General features: G+C 38.0%; 1 long non-coding RNA gene across 1 annotated transcript in view; it reads right to left on the bottom strand.

The window, feature by feature from the left end:
- LOC128248541 (uncharacterized) overlaps positions 1-6,257 on the bottom strand; it is a 45,073-nt gene that overhangs the window by 33,091 nt on the left and 5,725 nt on the right. The gene's annotated exons all lie outside the window — the stretch shown is intronic.

Genomic DNA, 6,257 nt, shown 5'->3' with positions numbered 1-6,257 from the left:
ACACATATATATATATATATATATATATATATATATATATATATGCATAGATGCATGTATGTGTGTGGGGGTTAGCTAGAGTGGTGAAATGTGGTACATTGCAATATATAATCAATTTATAAATTTAGGAGGACAGTAGAAATACAGTCGTTAGTGTCCACCTCATTAAATCTTGATTAAAATGGTTCCTGACAGTTGCAGAATCCTTACAGAGAACAGCCAAAGAACTGGGGTGAATTACCTGGAAGAGAAGCCATCGCCGTGTCTGCAGAGTCAACAAGTCTTGTTAGAAACAGCACAATGTCTCCAAACAACACACACACAGAGTTTAACAGACATGGCACTATTACTTTGAAATTTCTCTTCAGACATCATATTCTTATTGGTGATTGATTGCAAGAATTTCGGTAATGTAATTGAAGCCGAATCTTTAATACGTGTGGGCAGTTGTAAACAGTGGCTGTGGTAACTACATTTGACAGGTCTTAATGTCTAAGAGAGGATAAAAGCAGCTCTTGAACAGTCGGCTATTTACTCTCCATTTTATCACTAATAATGGTAATTACAGCTAACTTGTGTGACAGCTCTACAAGGTAAATATACCTATGTATGTATGTGTGTGTGTGTGTATGTATGTATACACATATGTCTATGTATGCACACACACATATATATGTGCATGTATACGGATATGTACACACACACACACATATATATATGTGTGTGTGTGTGTGTATGGCTTTCTGTATTTGAGTGTGAACATATGTATGTGTATGAACATATACATGTATGTATGTATGTATGTTTGTATATATGTATGTATGTATGCTTGTACGAATGTATGTGTGTATGTATGTATGTCATAGCTTAGTTAAGTGATTAAGAAGTTTGCTTTCCAACCACATGGTTCCAGGTTCAGTCCCACTGCATGGCACCTTGAGCAAGTCTCTTCTGCTAAACCCTGGACCCAGATTTGAGAGGTATAAACTAAAAGGAACCCATCGTGCGTGTGTGTGTGTGTGTGTGTGTGTGTGTTCATGCATGGAGGAGAGTGTTTGACACATTTACATCTTTCTAAATTGCTTGAAATCACTGGGGGTTATTTTATGGCTTATGAAGGCACTGCTCCAGCATGGCCTTGTCTATTATGGCTTCAACAAACAAAAGAGCTAATCAGAAGAAAGGTCATTAGTACCACGTGGGGCTTGAAACTGATAAGAGAAAGGGAGATACATTTATATATATATATATATATATATATATATGCTTTTCTAGCATTTCTGCTATTTTTGTATACAACCTCACATAATCAATAAAGTCTAAAGGAAATATTTGGCCAGAAGGCCAAAGCTGCCCAAATTCTATTCTAAAATTATTAAATTAGATAAACAGTAGAGCCTTTGCTGGCACCATGTCAAAACTCCCATGCTGGTGTCACATATAAAGCACCCAGTCCACACTCTGTAAAGTAATCAGCATTAGGAAGGGCACAGAAACAATGCCAATGCAGACAATTGGAACCCGGTGCAGCTCTCCAGTCTTGCCAGTCCCCAGTCAAACTGTCCGACTCATGCCAGCATGGTAAACAGTCATTAAATGATGATGATGAATAGTATAGCTGGGGGAGGTGGAGCAAGGAGTGGGACAGTCTACCCTAGGCAATACTTTTAGGGTCGGGAAGCACTTTTGGGTCTACTGTATTAACCTGTAAGGGCTGCATTGGCCCAAAGAGGGTGTGCAAACTCAAACGCAGTCCCTGGCAGCACTCCCTCTTTACCTATGCCACTGTAGGTAAAAAAAAAAGGGCAGGTACAGACATGGCAAGAAATAATTGTAAGTTCACAGAAACAATGTATCTCCGTTAATTTTAACTTTGTCCTCTTTATCCCATGTGATCTAGGGAGCATATATAATCCAATGGCATCCAAGCATCATATCTGATACTCATTCCCAATTTTTATTTCAACCACCAGAATAACTTGGGAATTATGAATGGAAACATTGATATTACTCTTAACTTATTAAACAAGGTCAAACTAAAGGTCTGAAACAAGAATGATCGTTTGGGACATCATCATCATCATCATTTAACGTCTGTTGTCCATGCTGGTATGGGTTGGACGGTTTGACCAGGGCTGGCCAGCTGGAGGGCTGCACCAGACTCCAGTCTGATTTGACATGGTTTTCTACAGCTGGATGGCCTTCTTAATGCCAACCACTCCAAGAGTGTAATGGGTGCTTTTATGTGCCACCAGCATGGGTGCCATATGAAAATGCTTTGGACAAGCAAAGAGTTAATGGGAAGGAAGTTGAGAGAAATTTGGCTGTTATTTCTAGGAGTTTGAAAACCTATGTCTTGATTTTCTTATTAGTCAGAGGAATCAACGAGTTGTAATTTAATCCTAATTGGGCAAACCTTTCATTAAAGACTATCCAACTGAACATTTTTTTTTTTTTTTAATATGGAGGACCAATATCGTTTCTGTTCTGATGACAGCAGTGTGGTTTTGAGGAGTATCTGGCTGCTATTCTTTAGTAAGTCAAATCATTTTTGCAACAAGTTGAACAAGTCATTAGTAGCAAGGTGAGTCAACACAGGCGTTATAAAAACCACCGCCGCCACCCTGGTATGTATAAGAGACACACGAGAAAACAAAGGAGCCTCAGGATAAGACACGAACGACCTTTCTCGAGAATGCTTTTCAGAAAGTCTCACAGGGCGCGGCTTGCACATGACTGATCTAAAAGGTCACACGACGTGCTAGAAATAGCAGTCAAATATGCTACAAGCCACGCCCTTGCAGTCTTAAAAGAAGACACCTTGCATAATGCGGTTCAGAGCTTTCTACACAAAGGGAAAAATCGAGATGGGTACGGCTGGAATGCCTTTCATCATCGGTCTGGCCAATTAAAGGTTGACTTAGTAAACAACAGCATACACAGAAAGAGAAAGCAATGAGGGTCGCTTGACCTGCTAAAACAAGCAGATCAAATTTCCCTCAAACACACACACACGGAGGGCAATGTACTTCCTGATATGCAAAAAAGGTGTGATGGCCACGGCGGGAATACGTTTAGTCATAGTTTTGTTTATTCGATCAGGACCGATCTGGGATTTAAAAACGAGGAAATTAATATGAGACATATTTTTTATATATGGAGGTGACGAAATAGGTGTTAAATAAAGACTAAATAGACTTAGTAAGCGATTAGCGGGGATTAACGGCATAATCTCATCTGATTATGTTGACATTTTGTCTAAATGACTCAGAAACAATATCGAAGTGTTTGTTTCCTTGTCGTAATTCTATCGTAACACTAAAGTTAATTGAGAGCTGTTTCCTTCTAGATTTCTATCATTAACATGATTGAGGAGACAGACATATCAGCACTCATACGGAGTAGTTACCAAAGTAAATAAATATAAAATAATCGATGATCTAATGTTCAATAAACTGTTACCACGAAACCAATTTATGACACATTTAAAAGACAATTCATTCGATCGAGGATGAGAGTAAGGGAGGTAACTCAGTGATATCTCCATTTCACACCTTCAGCTCTAACGTCTTTTCAGTCCTGAATTGCCACAAATTCATGTGTATTACACACACACACACATCATAAGTGGTAAGAATTTGCTTCCCAACCGCATGGTTCCAGGTTCAGTCCCACTGCGTGGCACCTTGGGCAAGTGTTTTCTATTATAGCCTCGGACCGACTAAAGTGTTGAGTGGATTTGGTAAAAGGAAACTGAAAGAAGCCCTCCGTATATATGAGTGTGTGTGTGTGTCTTCGTATCTGCTGTGTTTATCCCCCACTACCACTTGATTACCAGTGTTGGTTTGTTTACATCCTAACCTAGCAACAGCGGAATGATGCTTTCCTTTTTGTTATGAAGAAAACACCACCAAGTAAGACGGCAACTGAGATTCAGAAAGATTCTGAAGTGGAACCACACACTCTGGGGCATCGAACCAAAGGAGTCGAAGACTCTCACGGAGAATAAAGAACAACAGAGATAGGTCCGCCGTCTTGGCTGCAAATTCTTTGAGTGGAACAGAAAAAAGAGGGAGTACCAGGGATGGCCACCACAGGTGAAAATCTCCCAATGTTCCAAGGTAAAGAATATGAAAGGTTTCAAAGAAATCTGGATGACTACAGTCACCTGAGGGGCCATGGTGGAAGAAAGTGAAATAAAAGGAGTTGAAGTGAATGGGACAATTCCTTGGATGCAGCAAGCCCCAGCAGCAGCAGTGATGAAGGCATGCTGCAGGTTGTGGAATGCTGCTGAGTGAGAACCATTCCTACCATAAAGCTGGCAATATGGTCGGAAGAATATAATCTTGAATATTTTCTATTGTTTAGTGAGAAAAAAAAGGAAGGTGAGTGTTTATTGATCATTTTCAGGGTCTTTGGAAATGGTGAGAGGAATGGAAGAAGTTAATGTCAGAAACTAGAGATCTGGCCAGTATTTTTGCAAACGGAGTAAATAATGCCACTAAAAGCACCGAAAAAACCCCCAAAAAACAGGTGGAGTCGAAGAGGGCAATGGTGAGAGAAGAGATAATGAGTGAAGGAGTTGTGTTGAAGGAAATTTGCACTACATCTGAACCTCATGGCTTTGGGTTCAGTCTCACTGTGCGTCACCTTGGGCAAGTGTCTTTGATTATACTATACCCCCAGGCTAATCAAAGCCTTGTGAATGGATCTACAATATGGAAACTGAAAGAATCCTATTTGTGTGTATGTAAATATAAAAGTACAACTGTGGCTTTGTGGTTACAAAGCTTGCTTCTCAGCCATGGGGGGGGCTTAGATCAATGCCAATAAATGGCACCTACCAAAGCTTGTAGGCACACACACTGATATGTTTATATATATATATATATATATATATATATATATATGATGATGATGTCCGTCCACTCGTGACTGACAAAGACCATATATATATATATAAATAGCCACACACGTCTGTTGTTCCCTTGTCTTGTGATGACATGATACTTGTAAACAAGCATCACCATTGTATAAGAGGTGTACTTCATTTCCAATCTCCCATAAAAACATGTCCAGCCATGGGAAAATATTACCTTTCTTTGAAACAGATGATGGTTTAGCAACAGGGAGGGTATCTGGTGATGGAAAATGTCCCTTAATGAAATTAGTAAAACAATGACAATGATCAAAAATTAGAAGCTATGGTGAATTGAAGAATCTTGTTTCAATGCAGTCCAGGCTCTCTGGAAAAAAAATGGTCTCTACAAAAATTTTATTGTAGCTTGTGAAAATTAACATTTGTACGGAATGTCATCCCGTTAATCCTTTTGATACCAACCTATCTGAGACTTTGGTTCTATGATACAAACTTCCTTAATTTAAAGTTATTTAAAGACCTTTCATGAAAGTTTCAAGTTCACATTCCAAATGCCAACTTAACTCTTCTGTTACCATATTTCTGTTGAAATACAGTCTTTCCTTCACTTAGTTTTTAAAATAAAGAAGAATCTAAGAAAATAACTTTGTTATTATTCAGCAAGTGTTTGGAACCAAGTACCACAAACTTTTCATGGAAGGTTTCAATTGAAACAAAATATGGTAATGAAGGGTCTGTGTTATTTCCAAGCACAAAAGTGTTGTTAAAAACTTTTTTTTTTTTTTCATGTCCATAGATTATACATATTGGTGATGTTAGACCAGTGGTTCTCAACCATTTTTTACCTGTGGGCCCCTCCAATTCCTATTTTACTCCACTGGATCCTCATAGTGATTTGATATTTAAAAAATTCTGTTGTTTTTATAATTAAGGATTATTTGGAATTGTATAAAAAAAGTATTTAAATATTTTGTGCATTGAAGAAGCATAAGGAACGAAAATCTTAACAGTTCTATGGACCTCCAATGGCAATATGGACCCCAGGTGAGAACCACAGTGTTAGACAAAACCAGGACAACTCCTCAAATTCCAGAGGTCGATTAGCTCTAAAAATAGGCCCTATCTTTGGCAGCTAACCAAAATTTCTTGCAGAATGTGTTAATCACTTTTTACTTAAGAAGATAAACTTTAAAAACTGAAATATCAACAAAAAACACTTAAATATTCAACGTGTTGTCCTTTTAAAAAAAAAACATCCAACTTTATTCGCTGTGAGTTCAAAAATTGTTACATTAAAAAAAATTGTTATTCAAATCAAATTTCACTTTTTGATTTTTAGTGTAAAATTTAATACAATTTATATTTTGTACGACCACAG

This window comes from Octopus bimaculoides, chromosome 8, assembly GCF_001194135.2.
Source record: "Octopus bimaculoides isolate UCB-OBI-ISO-001 chromosome 8, ASM119413v2, whole genome shotgun sequence".
NCBI classification, from domain to species: domain Eukaryota; kingdom Metazoa; phylum Mollusca; class Cephalopoda; order Octopoda; family Octopodidae; genus Octopus; species Octopus bimaculoides.
The sequence above is the reverse complement of the archived record's forward strand: the minus strand, read 5'-3'. Positions and strand labels throughout refer to the sequence as shown.